The sequence below is a fragment of the Stomoxys calcitrans genome, chromosome 2 (genome assembly GCF_963082655.1).
Source record: "Stomoxys calcitrans chromosome 2, idStoCalc2.1, whole genome shotgun sequence".
Classification (NCBI taxonomy): Eukaryota; Metazoa; Arthropoda; class Insecta; order Diptera; family Muscidae; genus Stomoxys; species Stomoxys calcitrans.
Window position 1 is genome coordinate 176815199 of NC_081553.1, and position 21387 is coordinate 176836585.

The 21387-nt window shown below is 39.8% G+C and overlaps 1 protein-coding gene across 11 annotated transcripts in view; it reads right to left on the reverse strand.

Annotated features, from left to right (window-relative positions):
- The window catches only part of LOC106081495 (dystrophin, isoforms A/C/F/G/H), a 1057252-nt gene that overhangs the window by 517493 nt on the left and 518372 nt on the right, over positions 1–21387 (reverse strand). The window lies entirely within an intron of this gene.

The following is a 21387-nucleotide window of genomic DNA, read 5'->3' on the forward strand; positions in this document are numbered from 1 at the left end:
GCGTTGCCAAATGACACGCAGGAGGTAAATCAAATGAAACAACACCTGAAATGAAAAAAAATAAAATCCACGCTGCAATGGCCATCAATCTGCGCTTGCACGAACGTGATAAATTCTGAACATTGCCGTATCTGGCAAGACAAATTTCCAAGTTGAGCAATTTGCAGCCCGAAGTAATTTTTCATCTCAAGTGATGGTTTGAGCAGCTTTGACGGCCGGTGGCTGCTCTCCAATCGCTTTGCATCGAGCATGGCGTCAAAGTAAATGCAAATTATTAACGGAAAAATATTTCGGAAGCTACTTTGAAGCCGAGAGCTTGCAAACATTTTGGTTGTAGACTGTGGACGTACCAACAAGACTCGTCACAGTCACATAAAGCGTGTGAAAACCAAGAATGGCTAAAAAATCATGTTCCTCACTTCAATTCGTCCACACAATGGCTCTCCTATTCCTTAGGTGCCTATCCGATGGACTTTTCTAAGTCGGCCATTTTAGAGCGCAAGGTAAGGTAAAAACAAGTAAAGCGTGCTAAGTTCGGCCGGGCCGAATCTTATATACCCTCCACCATGGATCGCATTTGTCGAGTTCTTTTTCCGGCATCTCTTCTTAGGCAAAATAGAATATAAGAAAAGAGTTGCTCTGCTATTAAAACGATATCAAGATATGGTCCGGTTCGGACCACAATTAAATTATATGTTGGAGACCTGTGTAAAATTTCAGCCAATTCGTATAAGAATTGCGCCCATTGGGGCTCACGAAGTAAAATAGAGAGAACGATTTATATGAGATCTGTATCGGGCTATAGACCGATTCAGACCATAATAAACACGTTTGTTGATGGTCATGAGAGGATCCGTCGTACAAAATTTCAGGCATATTGGATAACAATTGCGACCTCTAGGGGTCAAGAAGTCAAGATCCCAGATCGGTTTATATGGCAGCTATATCAGGTCATGAACCGATTTGAACCTTATTTGACACAGTTGTAAAAAGTAAAAATAAAATACGTCATGCAAAATTTCAGCCAAATCGGATAGGAATTGCGCCCTCTAGAGGCTGAAGAAGTCAAATCCCCAGATCTGTTTATATGACAGCTATATCAGGTTATGGACCGATTTCAACCATACTTGGCACAGTTGTTGAATATCATAACGAAATACCTCGTGCAAAAATTCATTCAAATCGGATAAGAATTGTGCCCTCTAGAGGCTCAAGAAGTCAAGACCCAAGATCGGTTTATATGGCAGCTATATCAGGTTATGAACCGATTTAAACCATACTTGGCATAGTTGTTGGGTATCATAACAAAACACGTCGTGCGAAATTCCATTCCATTCGGATAAGAATTGCGTCCTCTAGAGGCTCAAGAAGTCAAGTCCCCTGATCTGTTTATATGACAGCTATATCAGGTTATGGACCGATTTGAACCATACTTGGCACAGTTGTTGGATATAATAACAAAACACGTGGTGCAAAATTTCATTTCAATCGGATAAGAATTGGGCACTCTAGAGGCTCAAGAAGTCAAGACCCAAGATCGGTTTATATGGCAGCTATATCAGGTTATGGACCGATTTGAACCATACTTGGCGCAGTTGGTGGATATCATAACAAAACACGTAGTGCAAAATTTCGTTCTGGTCGGATAAGAATTGCGCCTTCTAGAGGCTCAAGAAGTCAAGACCCAAGATCGGTTTATATGGCAGCTATATCAGGTTATGGACCGATTTGAACTATACTTGGCACAGTTGTTGGATATCATAGCAAAACACGTCGTGCAAAATTTCATTCCAATCGGATAAGAATTGCGCACTCTAGAGGCTCAAGAAGTCAAGACCCAAGATCGGTTTATATGGCAGCTATATCAAAACATGGACCGATAGGGCCCATTTACAATACCAACCGACCTACACTAATAAGAAGTATTTGTGTAAAATTTCAAGCGTCTAGCTTTACTCCTTCGGAAGTTAGCGTGCTTTCGACAGACAGACGGACGGACGGACGGACAGACGGACGGACATGGCTAGATCGACATAAAATTTCATGACGATCAAGAATATATATACTTTATGGGGTCTCAGACGAATATTTCGAGTAGTTACAAACAGAATGACGAAATTAGTATACCCCCCATCTTATGGTGGAGGGTATAAAAAGCCAATATGGATGAGCTGAAGAAAGCCACCGGAATGGGTCAAACTATCGGCTACTTTTAATTCTACATCTTGCCACTAGATTTTTGACCGACTCAGAGCAATAGTCAACGCAAAAAGTGATCATATTGAGCAAAAGTGAATGAATACTGAAATTTAGATTATTTCCGCACACGTTTTTTTTTCATTTGAATCAATAACAAGTAACAACGTGGTAAGTTTGGTTGGGCCGAATCATGGGAACCTACCACCATGGATACTGTTAAAACAGTATACAAAATAAATTTCCAACCAAAAAATAAAGCTTCTAGAAACTAAAAAAGGATAATCGAGAGATCGGTTTATATGAGAGCTATGTCCGGTTATAGACCGATTTAATCCGTACTTGGCACAGTTGTTGGAGGTCGTAACAGTACTCTTTGTTCAAAATTAAACCCAAAACGGATACAAATTGCGGGTTCCAGGGGCTCAAGACCTGAAATCGGGATAGGTTTATATGGGAGCTATATCAGGTCATAGACCAACTTGAGTGGTACTTGGCACTGTGGTTGGAAGCAGTGTTGCTACGCTAATTATTGGTTGCCCAAAAAGTAATTGCGGATTTTTTAAAAGAAAGAAAATGTATTTTTAATAAAACTTAGAATGAACTTTAATCAAATATACTTTTTTACACTTTTTTTCTAAAGCAAGCTAAAAGTAACAGCTGATAACTGACAGAAGAAAGAATGCAATTACAGATTCACAAGCTGTGAAAAAATTTGTCAACGTCGACTATATGAAAAATCCACAATTACTTTTTGGGCAACCCAATATTTCGGGCCAAAATTTACGGAAAATCTTACCAAACCCGACCAAAACCTACCAAATTTTCTTCAAGCCAAACGACAATCTACACAAGTCAGTCCGTCTGTTTGTTTAAATCACGCTACAGCATAAAGCTACAAAATGGTCAATATCTTGATATAGCACCCTTTATACATATCTCCAACAATCAAGTTATAATTAGATAAAGCGATCTCCCCATTCAAGTGTTTTGAGTCTAGAAAAGCACTTTTACTACCAATTTTCGTTGTCATAGTGAGTTGCATGGACCCTCAACATCTGAGTTTGGACCAAATCTGAACTTATTTGCATGCAGCTGCCACATAGTCCAGTTTTACTATCTAGTATTTACGCAACTTGAAAGAGATCTTTAACATTCGTACCAGTTACAGTCAATGCAGTTAAAGTCTGTTTACCCTGTTTCAACAACAACGTCAGTAAATATCAGAATATACGCCCTTGCTTCTGAAATTTGAAGCATTGAGACCCCTTGTAACAGTATTTGGGCTCACGACATTCATAGTTCAATTTTAGCATTCTTAACGAATACACAGAAAGGACGAGAAATTTTGAGCTGTCCCAGACAATTTTTTTCCAGTAATTAACTTGGAAGTCAGACCACCAATCTGCTAGGAGAATAACAACCACCCAATTTTGGTAGGAACCTACCAACACTGTTTGGAAGTCGTACCAAAACACTATGAGCATAATTTTATCCAAATTTAACTAAAATTGCGGAAGCTACGCACCAGACGTAGATCGGTTAATATGGGAGCTATATCAGGTTACAGACCGATTTGAACAAATGAAAAATGCAGGCAAAATCGGACAAAAATGCGGCTTCCATGGCCTCAAGATGTCAATTCGGGAGATCGGTTAATATGGGAGCTACATCTGGTTATAGACTAATTTGAATCATACTACACACACGTGTTGGAAGTCGTAACAGAACTCTACGTGCAACATTTCAGCCCAATCGGATAACAATTGTGGCTTGTGCCGATATGGCCCATTTGCAGTCCCCAATGACCTGCATTAATAATAAGCGTCTGCGCAAAACTTCAAGCGGCTAGCTGTACTCGTTCGACCACTATCGTGATATCGTAAGGCGGAGAGACAGACATGGCTAGATCGAGTAACAATGTCGAGACGATCAAGAATATATTCTTTACTGGGTTGCTTATTTACTTAAATTGGCTATGAACGAAAAATTTGTCCCATTAAACGAACATAGAATAGAGATTCAAACTTTTTGTTCCGCACTCCATCTAAATCCTCTGACACCAAATTTCTAGGTGTCTCCCACCATTTCTATCGGGCTCTTGGTCGTCCCGGTTGGCGAATACCATCGTCTTTGTGTTCAAAAGACTTCTTCGCTGGGGCTTCTTCATCCATACTTTGACATATCCAAGGCAACCGTTGTATTTTGATGCGTTTAACTATGCCATCGTCGTCATACTGCTCATAGAGCTCGAAGTTCATACGATGCCTATATTCTCCCTTAACGCAAACTTGTTCATTTATTTTATAAAGAATTTTTTTCACAAACACTCCAAGTACTGCCTCATCTGTTTTCGTAAGTACCCATGCTTTGGGGCCATACAACAGTGCGGGTAGTATCAGTATAGTATATATCAGTATAGTGTAATTTTTGTCTGCCGAGAGGTGGTTTTGCTTCTTAGCTGCTTGCTCACTTCCAAAGTACCATTTGTCAGCCAATATTATCCTTTGTTTTATTTCACAACTGGTGTCATTTGTTTCGGTAACGACGGTGCCGAGGTGGATAAAGTTGCTGACTATTACAAGGTTGTAGTTGCCAACTTCCTCCATTTTCCTTATCTGCTCGGGTTTACTGTGCTTTGTGGAAGTTGACATCATCCACTTTGTCTTATCGCCATTTGCTGCCAAAACCAATTTCGTTGATTCTTTTTCGATACTTCAAAGCCTTCCATTTCTTCTTTCGGTGACCGACCCATAATATCGATGTCTTCGGCAGTATATTGGGTTGCAGATCATTATTTTACGATGCGACAAATGGAAAGACTGGTTCAGCCTATCCCCCATCCTATGGTGGTGGGCATAAATATATTGTCTTGCGTTCGGAGCTACCGACTTCCGAAAGATGATCAGAAATATATGTATACCACCAAAGTACAATAATTATAGTTCGGGGACGAAAAATCCATACTGCAACACAGACACATGCATTGGAAAAAGAATAGCTAGAGAGGGTTAGTGTCATAGTAACATTACATTGCATTATTAGAACCTACCAACGTATAACCCTTGAAGCCTTTACACCTAAGGTTATCAGATGATGTCCTACTTAACTATATGATCGAAACGTTGAAGTTAAAATCTTTTTTATTCATTTAGTTACTCAAAGCTTAAACTCCACTAAGCGATAATACTCAGACACCTAAAAATATGCTTTAAAAATTAAATATAATTGCTAGAGTTTCCCTAGTTGAAGGTCTCCTAAATTCTATCTTTCTTATTGCAGATAATATTAAAACTCATCTTTAATGTTTGTATTGTCTAAACAATACACAAAAAAAAACTACCACCACATTGTGCTAAACAAACAAAATACAAATCTAGTGTGATTATGTACATTGTGTTAATAGCGCCTACACGATATGCTACACTTGTCACTCAGCATAATAGCAAAACAATAGGAAACAACAACCAGAGTAGAGAGAACAAAAAATAATGGCCTTTATAAAAAAGTGCGGAAAGCTAACAAACACCATATGTTTTTCTGGGGTTTACTTTTCATGTTCACTTTCAGAAAATTCACAGACCCATACACCCACACACATACAAAAAATTCAACTCAAATTATGAAAAAAAAAAAAAATATAACTGAGAAAATGCCATATGATCCTGCTGATACAACTTGATGAGAGAATCACTGTGGTGTTATTGTTTTACTGTCGGGGGAAACTGGGCAAACGAATTTCTGTAAGCAAGCCAGGCAGCGAACTGGCTCATAATAAATAAAGAAAAATCTAGTCCTTATGTCATATGCTCTTTTTTCAATTCATTCACTTTTGTGTTTTAACGCTCACTGTTCGCTGCTCTCTGTGCTCCTTAACTCCCGCCATGTATGCAGTTTTTTTTTGCTTTATTTTTTTTTTTTTTTTGTTGAATGCAAACCAGAAATGACAGGCTTTGTTTTACGGATAAGCGGGTGTAAAACATCCACGGTAGTTAACGTTCATGCATAAGAAAACGAGCATAAGCATCACTGGGGCATTGAAAAGTTGATGGGCACAGTGAATGGAATATAAAAAATAGAAACATTTTCATTTCCTCATCGTATGGCAACTGGCTCCATGTGAAGTGGACCTTTCGACCATCGATGAAAACTTCTTTCGGCTCATTAGCCCTTTCGAACGTGTTTTGTATGCGAAGAAAGGAAGTTTTATGCCTTTATAGTTAGTACGCACGTACGGTCTAGTCTCCTATATTCTGTACGATCATAGTATGCTGAAGTACCCATCATCGCGTACGGATTCTTCTGGCCAGATCATGTAGACTAGCTGATGGATATGCTTCATCAGGGTGTCGTCTCTAGTTTTAAATAATTCAGCAGGTAATCCATCGGCTTCTGCTGCCTTGAAGTTCTTCATCGGGGTTACTACTAAGCTAAGCTCATTCTGTCAAGGCTGCATTCTTTTTATACCGTCATCAGGGATCGGTTCTGTGGTATCCTCCTTGCAGCCAAATGTAAATTTGCCAATGAACATTCCAGTAAGGAACAGGGGCAAACTTGGGAGGTCGCCGTAGTGCAGAGGTTAGCGCCCTTTGACGCTGAAGGCCGGGGTTCAAATCCTAGCGAGAACATCAGAAAAAATGTCAGCGGTGCATTTCCATATGCCATGGAGGCAACCGTAGCGCAGAGGTTAGCATGTCCGCCTATAACGCAGAACGACGGGGTTCGAATCCGACGGTTGGCGTCTGAACAAAAATGCCTATACCGAAATGCTGCGCAAAAAGGCAAAAACTTTGTGTGCCAGAGTACTTAGACAGGGAAAGTTTCTTTACGAACAGAGTCTTCGTGCCAAAGTTATTGCTTCTCCGAGGGGAAGCAGGAGCTTTTGGTCATTCGTAAACAGAGTAGAGGGCAACGCATCGGCAATCCCAACTCTTGTTAAGGATGACCAGGTATTCACTGAACCGATTGATAGGGCTAATCTACTGGCTGAAATGTTTGCAGGAAATTCTTCCTTGCTGTTAAGCAATCAACCACTCCCTGTGATTGATAGAATGCCTAGTTCGATGCCTCAGATATTCTTTCGAAAACGTAGAGTTAAAAGGGTCCTTGCGAATCTCGACGTTAATAAATCTCCGGGCCCGGGCGGTACTTGTCCTTCGTAAGAGTTCTTCGACGCTTGCTCGTCCACTACGCAACCTTTTCAACCTTCCTTACCGTGCGGCTGTTTTCCCAGAGCGTTGGAAGGTTGCAAACGTTCAGCCCATCCCCAAAAAAGGTGGGACGAACAACCATGTGAATTACCGGCCAATTGCGATATGCTCTGCGCTCTTCAAGGCTATGGTGAGTATGGTTTACCATCATCTTGTCAGATACTTAGAGTCCAATGGCCTTCTTAGCGACAGACAGTATGGGTTCCGCAAAAATCGCTCTATGGGAGAGCTAATGGCATTTATGTCGGAACTATGGAGTCGCTCTATCCACCAGTTTGGTTAGAATAAGGTCGTGGCTCTGGATATCTCCAAGGCATTTGATAGGGTCTGGCACGGTGGACTGTTATCAAAGCTTGTCGCTTTTGGTGTCGGTAATAACTTCGTTCGATACATATCGAGCTTTCTCAGAGATCGCACTATACGAGTTGTTGTAGATGGGTTCTCATCAGATGAGTATACATTGACTGCAGTTGTGCCACAAGGCTCTGTCCTTTCCCCTCCCTTTTTCTTATTTTCATTGACGATCTATTGGGTCAGACTTCGAATCCAGTCTACTCATTTGCCGATGACATTGGTCTGTGTCATTCAGTTTCATTCGACCATAGGCCCAGTCCTCAAGAAATTGTGGACAGGAGGCGTATTATGGATGTGATGCTCTCCCAGGATTTGCGGCCATTTCCGATTGGCTTCGAATGACAGAGTAAAATTTAACGCACAGAAGACGAAGTGATGTTTATTGTCTCACAAGCGATTGACTGACCCACTTCAATCGTCGATATCTATCGACGGTATAGATATTGAGCAGTCAGATACTCTTGATGTTCTGGGCACGAAGATACATTGTGATGTCCGTTGGACAAAACACGTATTCGAAGTGTCGAATGAAGCATTCAAGTGTTTGGGTGCAAGAAATATTTCACCTCTTCTGATCTTCTCAATATCTATACTACCTACATCAGGCCGAGGATGGAATAGAACTCTCACATATGAACAGGAGCTCCAAAATCATCCTTGGAGCTACTTGACCGGGTTCAACGAAGAGCGATGGTGTTGATTGGGGACAGTAGGGTATCAAACTCTATTGCTTCTCTTGAACATCGTCGGAATGTGGATAGCGTTGTATTGCTCTATCGGGTATTTCATGGCGTGTGTTCCAGGGATATTCGTTTTCTTATCCCTGACATTAGGATGTTCACCAGGAATACAATATTTTCCAGGAACTCACACCCGTTTGTAATTGATTGGCCAGTCGACCGAACCATGCATTACCGATATAATTCATTTTTCGCCCGAACCATTCGTATGTGGAATCGACTTCCGGCTAATGTCTTTCCCACCGACATTGACGTTCAGAAATTTAAGACTAATATCAATAAACACTACTCCCTCTTTCCCCCCTCCAACACTCAACTTTCCTAATTGCCAACGCAATGCACTGCATATATAGAGGAAATCCCCTGCATGTTGGTTACGTGAAAAAAAATATGTGTGGAACTAGGCCATGAAAAAACTTCTCCTCAAAAGAGGTGTCGCATTGTGGCGTCCCGTCCGGACTCGGCTATAAAAAGGAGTCCCCTTATAATGGAGCTAAAACTTCAATCGCACAGCACTCATTGATATATGAGCAATTTAGCCCTGTTTACTTGTTGCACTATCGAAAAAAAGTGTTGCCTCCATATGAGCAAACTAATGTATCCATTAGCAAATTTTGTAGACTTTCCAGACTTCTACACAAGAACACTGTTCTAAGTCTTTGCAGATGATGAAATGCAACACCTGACAAATTAAATTGAGGCTTTTAGGTCATTTAAACTATGGCTGAAAGGGTTTAGTTTTCGCTTGCTGCATAGCATCTTTTATAGGACACGGAAGCCTGACACAGCATCATCACCATCATAATTAAGAGTACTCACAGGTTTAAACGTAAACTTCGGCATTCTCGTAGTAGTTGTTGTACTTTGAATGTGTATTGGAAAAGGGATTATGTCCATGTGGGTTTGCCTGTGACTGAGTGAGCATCGAGTCATGCATATAATGGCTGTGTACTGCACATAAAATTAGGGTATATAAATACTAATACACACAGACTCTGCTAACACACCATTCCTCCCATTCAGCACCTTCTGGCATAGCCAGTGTCATTTACACATACTTATGTACGTAAAGTAAAATAAAACCACCAGAATACCATATCTGAATGGTATGCTTGAATGCTTGCAAGTGTGCGTTAAAGTGTGAATGGTCACAGTGGTAGGCATTGCCTGGCATAGTAAGAGAATGGCAGAAAAACAATGGCAACGGAAACAAAAACGGCAATAATTAAACTGAACGCAAAAACACATACACACACACACACATAAAACCTGTTTCCGCATACACTGTTGTGTATGGTTTTGATTGTGTTTTTGTGTGTGTGGGAGGGTCAAACAAAAGTTCGTGTAATTAATAAAGCCTCCATGTTCAAAATGATAGGGGTATCTGTTGGCTACTAAAAGTGATTTAAAATGTCAAGCTTTGCACAACGCCATAGGTTGCAATAGTCAAATGGGGGACAGTGCTTTTAAAACGAAACAAAAATTCCTCAGAAAATACTTTAAAGCTTTCAAATTGCCAAAGCTTATATAAATGTTTTTATACCCACCACCATAGGATGGGGGTATACTAATCTAGTCATTCCGTTTGTAACACCTCGAAATATTCGTTCAAGACCCCATAAAGTATTTATATATTCTTGACCGTCGTGACATTTTAAGTCGAACTAGCCATGTCCGTCCGTCCGTCCGTCTGTCTGTCTGTCTGTCTGTCGAAAGCGCGCTAAATTTTGAAGGAGTAGAGCTAGCCGCTTTAAATTTTGCACAAATACCTCTTATTGGTGTAGGTCGTTTGGGATTGTAAATGGGCCAAATCGGTTCATGTTTTCATATAGCTGCCATATAAACCGATCTTGGGTCTTGACTTCTTGAGCCTCTAGAGGGCGAAATTCTCGTCCGATTTGACTGAAATTTTGCACGTGATGTTTTGATATCACTTTTAACAACTGTGCTAAGTGTGGTTCAAATCGGTCTATAACCTGGTATAGCTGCCATATAAACCGGATCTTGACTTCTTGAGCTTTTAGAAAGCGGAATTCTTATCCGATTTGACTAAAATTTTCCACATGGTGTTTTAATATCACTTCCAACAACTGTGCAAAGTATGGTCCAAATCCGTCAATAACCTGATATAGATGCCATATAAACCGATCTTGGGTCTTGACTTCTTGAACCGCTAGAGGGCGCAATTCTCATCCAATTTGAAATTTTGCACATAGTGTTTTGATATCACTTCCGACAAGTGTGCGAAGTATGGTCCAAATCGGACTATACCCTGATATAGCTGCCATATAAACCTATCTGGGATCTTGAGTTCTTGAGGCTCTATAGAGCGCAATTCTCATACGATTTGGCACAGATTTTGTACAACGGCTTCTCCCATGGCCGTCAACATACGTGTGCAATAAGGTCTGAATCAATCTATAGCTTGACACAGCTCCCATATAAACCGATCTCCCGATTTTGCTTCTTGAGCCCCGAACCGGACTATAACTTGATATAGCTCCTCCTCCTCCGTCTATATTCATTATTCTTTGTTTGCCTAAAAAGAGAAACTGCGCAAAGAACTCGACAGATGCGATCCATGGTTGAGGGTGTATAAGATTCGGCCCGGACGAATTTAGCACGCTCTTACTTGTTAAAACTTCTTCATTTCCTATAACTTGTTCACCCTCCACTACCCAGTTATTTGCCCGGCTAAGATATCGGGTCTGTTGTTGTATATCAACAGATTAAGTCGATTTTTTAAATTCATGTCCACCCTTTGCAGCATAGAAATCTGAATGTTAGCAATGGCGTCGCGTATGTTGTTCTTGAGGTGTGCTATGGTCCGTGGTCGATCGACATAAACAAGGGATTTCTAGTAACCCCATAAGCCTCAACAATAGAAAAAACTACCGCGTCTTCAGGCAGGTAGTCAATCAATATCTCGCATGCCTTTTTAATGGAAACAACATAGCGTTCGGTTAATTCATGCACACCATCCAATTTATAGGGATGCTATATAAGATCTTGATGGAGAATTCGTCCAAGGATGATGTCAGAATTTTCCAAAGCAGCTCCGTATTTGCGAGCCGAACGACGGGGAGAACGCACAACTTATCTCACTCTTTCGATATTTTCTGGCGTTCTGATGGTCTGTTCAAGACCTGCTGCTTCCTAGACCAGAGCATGACGGCAACTGACTGGAGAGAGAAACAAATTTGTGGACTTCCCTCTCATCCCTCACCCCGCTCAACGCACCGCTCGGGAGTTTTTTTGAAAAAGTAAGTTTCTCCGACGCACCATGTATATCGGAGGCTTGTATTGGAGGCCATCGTAGAGCAGAATTTAACAAGTCCACATATGATACTGAACGCCTGGGTTCGTTACCTGGCGAGAACTGAAGAAGCAACGTCCAGCCAAGGATCAGAAGCTGACTGAATGCGCTCTACCTTTGGAAAAACTCAATAGGGCCTGAGATTACGGACAACTGTGTCAGAAATGATCGAGAAAGTATACAATACACGAGCGGATTCTTAGACGAAAGAGCACTACCCCGAGAGAGGCGCTCATTGTTTGCTCCTTTATATAAGGTGTGCGACAGTAAAAGACACCCTTGGACTAAGGGATTTGGGAACCTGGACAAAAGCTCCTACCATTTTGCCCCAATTCCACATTGAGTTTAATTGAATCGGAAAGTCATACAGTCATCTGAACGGCTGTAGCGTCTATCAGGCAGAGGTATGCGCCATGCTGAAATTACTGGAGGCGATTTCAATACAGGAAGGGCAGGCGATAGTATTCCCTTGGTATACGTAGAAAGTAAGGCAGTGCTGAAGTGTCTTCGCCGGGCCATGTAAGGTCGAGATGAGTTAGCAGATACAAAGAATTGTTTCGCATCATGAGGAAGGGTATCAGCATCTACTGGGTTCAGGAATGACGAGTAAGGGGCGAGGGACAGCCAGAAATGGATCTCTGATGAGCGCCAATCAGGGATAATACTGCCGATAATTGGAATCCTGACGTTCATTAAAATATGGGAATCCTTCTGTGTGTGTTCCCCAATACGGATTATGTACCAGGGAAGTCCCTTCTTGTTGACGGGCTGGGGTTGTTTTACCGTAAAACTATCACTGGACTGAGGGTATCCTGCTTTTCAGGATCTACTCAATACACGGATGGGTTTAAAAAGGATTGGGACAAAGGCTGCTACTCCATTTCCCCAATTAAACATTGAATTTATTTGAAAGTCATACAGTCATCTGAACGGCTGTAGCGTCTTTCAGGCAGAGGTATATGCCACGCTGAAAATACTGGAGACGATTTCTATACAGGAAGGGGTGGCGATAGGATTATCATGATAATATTAGAAAGTAAGGTAGTGCTGAAAGGTTTGTCGTCAGACCATATGAGGTTGAAATAGGTTAACAGATACAAAGAATTTTTTCGCACCATGTGGAAGGTCATCAGGCTCTGCTAGGTCCAGGAATGAAGAGTAAGGGGCGAGGGGCAGCCAGGAATGGATCGCTGATGAGTGCCTATCAGGGATAATACTTCCGATCAATGATCACTGAACCCCTCCTTGACCCAGGTTCGTAGCGATGTGGACTAATGCCGTGTGTTTCAGGATGAAGAATGCCCTGTGAGACCATATACTTTGTATACCCTTCACCAAAGGATGGTCAGTTGGGATTGTAAATGGGCTATATCGGTCCATGTTTTGATTTGCCATATAAACCGATCTTGGGTCTTGACTTCTTGGGCCCCTAGAGGTCGCAATTTATCTGATATTTTGCATGAAGTGTTTTGTTATGACTTCCAACAACAGCGCTAAGTATTGTCAAAATCGGTTTATAAACTGATGAAGCTGCCGAATAATTCAATTTAGGATCTTGACTTTTTCAGTCGCTCGAGGGCGCACTTACAATCCGATTTGACTGAACTTAAGCATGAAATCTTTTCCGTTCCGTTCCGTTCCGACTTCCAACAACTATGATTTGTATGGTCAAAATCGGCTTATAAACTGATATAGCTCCCGTATAAACCAATCACCCGATTGTAATTCTTGATCCTATAGAGGGTGCAATTCTTATCCGATTTGACAGAAATTTTGTGCAACGAGTTTTTCTATTAACTCGAATATATTTGCCAAACATTATCTAAATCCTCCATAACCTGATATATCTACTATATAAACCAATCTCCCGATTTTACTTTTTGAGCCCCTATAGGGCGCAATTCATATCCGATTTGGGTGAAATTTTGCACAATGACTTCTACTATGGTCTTTGACAAGTTATGGATTGATTCGGACAACACTTGATTTGGATAAAGTGTTCCGAATCTGGCCATAACTTGTTAAAGCTCCAATAGCATAGCAGTTCTTAACCTTATCCTCTGTTTGTATAAATCGATGGTACCATCGATATTTTGCCAGCTCTACCCCAAATTGACATGGAGCCCGATATCGACAATACCAAATGGAAGGAATAATCATGAAATCTTTTGTTCATGAAATCTTTTGTTCCGAATCTGCGAATCTGATATCAAAATTTGACGCCATATCTCGGAATGGTAATCCTCCTCTCAAAAGCTTCCTAGCGGAAAAGAAGACGGATAGGAACTATGTGGGACTCAAATGAAAGGTATATGAGATAAAAGTATGAATTTCATATCAAAAAATGTCACCAAATATAGGGATTCACCAAAAAAATTCTCCCTTCCCTAAAAATATCCCTCTCCGTAAAGCTTCCCAAACTGGGAAAGTATTCAGACAGGTTTTTAGGGGCCTCCAAATTCTGATCGAGACAATATAATTTTATGAACAAAATGTATATAGAGCCACCGGACTTAAAAACAGCCTTCAAAACTGTCATGTTGATCAATGGGAACGATATGGGACTTAAATAAAATATCTTTGAAAGTAAAGTACGAATATTAAAATCTAAAATCTAGAGTAAAATTTTGGCTTCCACTTACAGGAAAGGTGGAGAGCTACAAGTGACTGGGGAGCCGTCCGCCATAGAGCCCCACAAAACTGGCATGTAGGTCGACAGAGACAATATGGGTTCTAAACAAAATGTCTTTAAAAGTAGGGTGCGAATATAAGAAATCTCATCGAGAATAACCGGACCAATGTAGAACTTAAATGAAGTACTACGGGATTAATGTACGAATCTGATACCCGAATTTGACGACAAGTATCTGGGGCCCGCCACAAAATCCCTCTAAAAGCCATGCAGGCCGATCGGGACAATATGGAGCAAATTAAGGGTATTTCATAGTAGAATAGGCTTCATACATTCAAAATGGGAACTAGTTTGATACAAATAGGACCTGTGAGACTAAATAAATGAATTTAAAAAGCTACTTTAGGGCGTAGCGAAGTACACCGGGTCACCAAGTACACTGATAGAAAAGTGACGGTACTTTTCCAATACCGCCTGGTATTATTTTGATCGCGTCATTAACAACGGTTTTTAATACCATTTGGTATCAATTAAAATACTGTTCAAATACTCGAAAGCGGTGAAAATGGAAATGGTACGAATTCTAAACACATGATAGACCGTAGTGTGGGAAACAATGCTGTGTTGGTGTGTATTCATATGAAAACCACTTCTGGGAATCAATGGACATGGAATCAATTGCTGAATGTAAAAAATAGAGGTTGGTCAAGGTGAAACATTATTTTTTGTAATTATTAACATATATTATCGAAATAAAATTAGATTACAATTATTTTCAATGGTTTTTTTTTTTTTTTTGGTTCATTAGGGGGTGGAATAATTAATAACGGTGTGGTACTAAGACCAATAATGGTCTGGTACTAAAACCAATAACAGATTGGTATTAAAACCAATAACAGTTTGATAATTAGGCTAGTACCAAAGCGTACTAATCAATTTATGTTTCATCCATACCATATGGTATTGTCTTCGTACCATATGGTGTCGTTTTTCTATCAATACCGTATGGTACTGAAATGGACACGTTTGGTATCAACTCTTCTCTGGGTGTAAGAATGTGAAAGGTAGTTGACATGAAGTTTACCAATTCTACGGGAATGTGCGCAAAAATGTGCGAAAGCTATCTAAATTAAAGAATCCATTCACTTCTGCCCGATATTATCAACTTTTGCCTTGACTATTGCTCTAAGTTGGTCAAACAACAAGTTGAAGCTGTTCGAATTTAATCTGAAGGTATATTGGCCCATTCCAGTACAATGGCTTTATTCAGCGCATTCATACTGGATAAGGGGGTAAACTTATCTTGTCATTCCGTTAGTAACACCTTGAAATATTGATCTGCGACCCCATAAAAAATATATTTTCTTGATAGTCCGTCACTCCGTCCTTCCGTTTGTCTGTATGTCGAAAGCACGCTAGCTAACATTCGAAAGAGTAAAGCTAGCCGCTTAAAATTTTGCACAAATTTTTTTTATTAGTGTAGGTCGGTTGGGATTGTAAATGGACCATATCGGTCCATGTTTTGATATAGCTGTCATGAAAACTGCAAATCTTATCCGATTTGGCTGACCCATTGCACGAGCTGTTGTGTTAAGATTTCCAACAGCTGTGCTAAGTATGGTTGAAAGCGGTCCATAACCTGATATAGCTGTCATATAAAACGATCTAGGGTCCTGACTTCTTGAGAATCTAGAGCACGCAATTACTATCCGATTTGGCTGAAATTTTAAACGACGTGTTTTTTTGTGACTTTCATCGTCTGCGCTAAATATGGTCCAAATCGGTTTATAACCTGATATAGCTGCCATATAAACCGATCTGGAATCTTGATTTATTTAGTCTATAGAGGGCGCAATTCTTATCCGATTTGGCTGAAATTTTGCATGACGTGTTTTGCCATGACTTCCAACAACTGTGCCAAATGTGGTTCAAATCGGTTCATAATCTGATAAAGCTGATAAACATTTGTGTCAAATATGGTCTGAATCGGTCTATGCAGCTCCCGTATAAACCGATCTCCCTACTTTACTTCTTGAGCCTCTAAAGGACGCGAATCTTATTCGAATTGGCTGAAATTTTATACAAAGACTTCTACTATGGTCTCAACATTCAATTCGACCATAACTTGATATAGCTCCAACAGCATAGCAATTATTTTTTTTTATTCTTTGTTTTCAGGGAAAAGAACTTGACAAATGCGATCCATGGTGGAGAGGATATAAGATTTGTCCCGGCCGAACTTAGCACGCTTTTACTTTTGCTTGTTTAATCCTTACCTTATTCTTCAAAATGGCCCTCAAAAAATAGTCCAACAGCTTGGCAACTGGCGAAATGGGCAGACACTGTGAAGTGCGGAACATGGTTTTTTAGCCATTCTTGGTTTACAAGTGCTTTATGTAACGGTGCAAGCGCAGCAACTACTTTGCTCTTTCAAGCCTACCATCTTCTCTGGTGTATAATCGTGAACCTTTTAGAACTTGCAAGGCTTTACCTTGAGCTCGTAGTTCGACATATATTGCATCCTTTTACGGTAAATTTGCGGATCTCCAGCCATTTGATTGCCACTACGGCGTGAATTTTGTTGACTTCGAGCATTCACTGGCTGGATCATTTATGGTGTTATTGCAGTTTTTTTGCACCACCACCATGGCGTTTTGGCAACTTTACCAGTATCATTATGGCGCAATGATGCAATACACAAACATTTTGTCCACTTTGAGATGTTTGAGTTCGCCAACAATATCCGGCTGTCATTTTTCAGCTAAATGTAATGCAATAACTCTATCGCTAACCGTAGCGCAGAGATTAGCATGTCCGCCCGAGACGCTGAACGACTGGGTTCGAATCCTGGCGAGAACATCATAAACATTTTTTAGTGGTGGTTTTACCCTCCTAATGCTGGCGACATTTGTGAAGCACTGTACCATTTGGTATGACATTTGTGTAAAAACTTCTCCACAAAGAGGTCTGGCACTGCGGCACGACTTTCGGTCTCGGCTTATCATCGAGCATAAACTTGTTCGGACAGCACTCATTGATACGTGAGTAGTTTGCCCCTTTTCCTTAATGGAATGTTTATAAGCAAATTTGCATTTACTTGAACTCTATCTTTTCAAACTCAGAAGCAAATGCTTTTTCTAGCTTTTAAACAATATAATGAGTTGTCTATAAAACAAATATTAAGTAGTTGCTATTTATCAATGTGAACTTGGTAAAACTTCGTGTCTACTATCCTGTAATTATGTTTTTATGCCCATCACCGAAAGATGGGGGTATATTCATTTTGTCATTCCTTTTGCAACATATCGAAATCTCCATTTCCGACTCTATTAAGTATATATATTTTTGATCGCCGTAACAATCTAAGACCATCTAGCCATGTCCGTCCGTCTGTCTGCTGAAATCACGCTACAGTCTTTAAAAATAGAGATATTGGGCTTAAACTTTGCATAGATTATTTTTTTTTGTCTATAAGCAGGTTAAGTTCAAAAATGGGCTATATCGGACTATATCATGATGTAGCACCCATATAGACCGATCCGCCGATTTAGGGTCATAGGTCCATAAAAATCACATTTATTATGCGAATTTGCTAAGGTCGGCGTTGTGTTAGGTCGGTCGATATCCTTCTTCAATATGGACCCGATGGGTCCAGATTTGGATATAGCTATCATATGGACCGATCTCTCGATTTAGGGTCTTGGGCCCATAAAATGCGCATTTATTATCAATATCTTTCTGCAATTTGGCCTCAATGGGTTCATATTTGGATAAAGCTGCCACATAGACCGATCGCTCGAATTAAGGTCATGGGTCCATAAAAGCACATATATTGTGTAATGATGCCGAAATTTGGGACAGTGAGTTGTTTTACGGCCTTCGACATTCTTCTTCAATTTGCAGATCGGTCCAGATTTGAAGATAGCTGCCATATAGACCAATCTCTCGATTGATGGTTTTTGGCCCATAAAAGGCGCGCATTTATTGTCCGATTTTGCCACAATTTGGGACAGTGAGTTGTATTAGGCCCCTCGACATCTTTCTACAATTTGTCTCAAATCGGATCAGATTTGGATATAGCTGCCATATAAACCGATTTCTTAATTTAAGTTCTTGGTCCCATAAAAGCGCATATATTGTCCGATGTCGCCGAAATTTGGGACAGTGAGATGCGTTATGGCCTTTGACATTCTTCTTCATTTTGGTCCAGATCGGTACAGATTTCCATATAGCTGCCATATGACCGATCTCTCGCTTTAAAGTCTTGGCCCCATAAAAGGCGCATTATAAACCGATTTGGCTGAAATTTGACACAGTGACTTATGTTAGGTTTTTAGACATCCGAGTCATATAGGGTTCAGATCGGTCCTATATGGATATAGCTATCAAAAAGACCAATATTTTGAAAATTGAACAATGATTTGTATTTATTAGATCACTCAATGTTCATGCCGAATTCGGCCCAAATCGGACCATATTTCGATATTGCTGCCATGGGGGCATAATTTGCGAAAATCACGCCCTCTATAGGCGCAATTTATTATATAGAATACATTTAGTGTCAGATCGCTTATTTTTTGTTAAATTTTGCAAAAAATTTAACTTATCCGATAGTATCGATAGGAAAAATGTCAATCGATAGTCAGACAAAAAATAAAATGTCGATAGGATGGATAATGTAATCGATATTTTTCCAATGTTAATTTTTCTCTAATGTTAATGTGTTTTTATTTGCTTTAGTTTCTAAAGCTTAAATGACCCATCATCATGCTTTCATAAGGTTTTAGTTAACCATATAAAATAGTAACTGCCAGGACAATTAACATTTTTTCACTCAAATTTTTGACAACTCATCGAAATGAGCTGATTCTATAGAGGGAAAACAGCTGTTTTCGATGTTTTAGCAAACAAATCGAGCGTCAAAATGTCAGTGATCCTGGCCCTAAAAATCTCTAACCGTAAATGTTAGGGATTTCTTATATTAACTGTAAAAGTTTTAAAGGGCTAACAAGTCTCATATTTCTTTCTTGTAAATTCTCATTTAGAATGCCCCTCGCATGATCATCGCATCATCCATGAAATAATTGTCATTTTCTTTTTTTTTCCGAAAGTGATTGTGGTTTTCATTCTCTTTTTTCCTGCATTCCAATTCTGCTGTTTTGTTGTTTTTAGTTTGTTTTTTTTTCGTTGGCCAAGTATTTGCTTTAACCCTGCTTATGTGGTAGAACAAGCCTATATAAAACTTGTTTTTTAGATGGAAATTTTTGCTCTTCTCCACTGACTTTACCATTTGTAGGCACTTTCAACAATAAGCTTAAAAAATGTCATACAGAAGAGAAGGTTCCTCAGGCCCAAAGTGTATATTCTCATAATTACAAATGTACGAGTGTGTAGGTACCTACGAGAATATGGGGTAGCAGTGAAAGTTGCCTAGAACTGTGGGGAAATCCTTTTTCATGGCACACTTTTCGGCATAATTAGTTCACACATTCACACAAATAAAATTTCTAAAGGCCAACGAAACGACAAACCAAGAAATTTAGTACAACAGAAGAAAAAAAAAACTCAACAACAACAACTTGTATCTGCATAATTTAACAAAGTTTACTGAGATTTGTTATGGGTATGGCAGGCTGCTGGTCAGTCATTTTGCTATGGCATAATTAGTGTGGTTCTCTTTTCTCAGGATGAAAAGTAAGATTAAGCGGTTTTTTTTGGTTTTTGTCTTTTTTCCCTTCAAGAAGTATTTAATATCTGCACTGGTTTCATTTAAATTGGAACAAATTGCGGTTAAACATTTGGTTGTTAAGGTATGTGGTAAGCGATGGCATAGAATTCAAGATTTTATTGTCCTATTAGGAGAATAAGGGTCAGTAAGAACAAATATAAAAGCCTTTAAGAGGATTGCAAAAAAGGAATTTAAATTTTAAAGGGTAATTATATAAAATTTTTGCTTTAAACCAGCGATGCCAAAAATTCAAATGTGACTGTGTGTGTGAAATACTTTCCTTAAGTATTTTAAATTCTTTCGATATGTAAAAAATAAATTTTGGGCTATTAGTGTTTTGCAGAAGTTAACATCAAATAAGAAATTTTAAATTTTTTTTTATGTCTTCCATGCGTTTAATCAATAAAAATCATGCGCATGCTCATTGCTTGCTATCTTAACAGCGACTGAAACGAAGAGCGTAAGAATACGTGTGACTTGTCATCAACGCTACCGTAAAGGGCTGTGCATCGCTGCTTTAAACTTAACCAAGTCACTCTAATGAAGGAATACTCCAAAAAGTATGCAACAAAGTTTACCTCAAAATAACCCATAAAAGACTTACTGGGATCGCTACGCTGAGATTTGTGACGCAAACGCTAGGACCATTAATAGCAACGTTTACTGGTAAAAAATAACTTAAATCTCACCAGCTTTTACGGCTTAGAGATCACAGCTTGTTTGGTGGTATGAGGACTTGGGGAAGCTTTGGTAGACTGTGAGGAGGCTTACATTTGGGCGAATAGAATCCAACTGTCTGCAAACTGGGGCTTGTGGAAGGAATCCTTAAACAAGTACCAGAGCAAGATAATGTCGGCCGAGTCAATAAACGGAGCGAATGAGCCCTTTAGGTTCCTAAAAGTGCTCTCTAAGGACCAGAAAACACATGGAAGAATTCTGAACGATAGGAAAAGCGTGTAAAAAAACACATTTTACAGCAATTTTAGAACTACTAACTGTAGCTGCCACGCTAGGACAAAAATCATGCACATGCTCATTAGTTACTGTCTTAACAGCGACTGAAACTAAGAGCGTAAGAATACGTCGGACTTGCCATCAATGCTACTGTAAAGGCCTGTGCATCGCTGCTTTAAACTTATCCAAGTCACTCTAAAGAAGGAATACTCCAAAAAGTATGCAACAAAAACTACGTCAAAATAACCCCAGAAAGA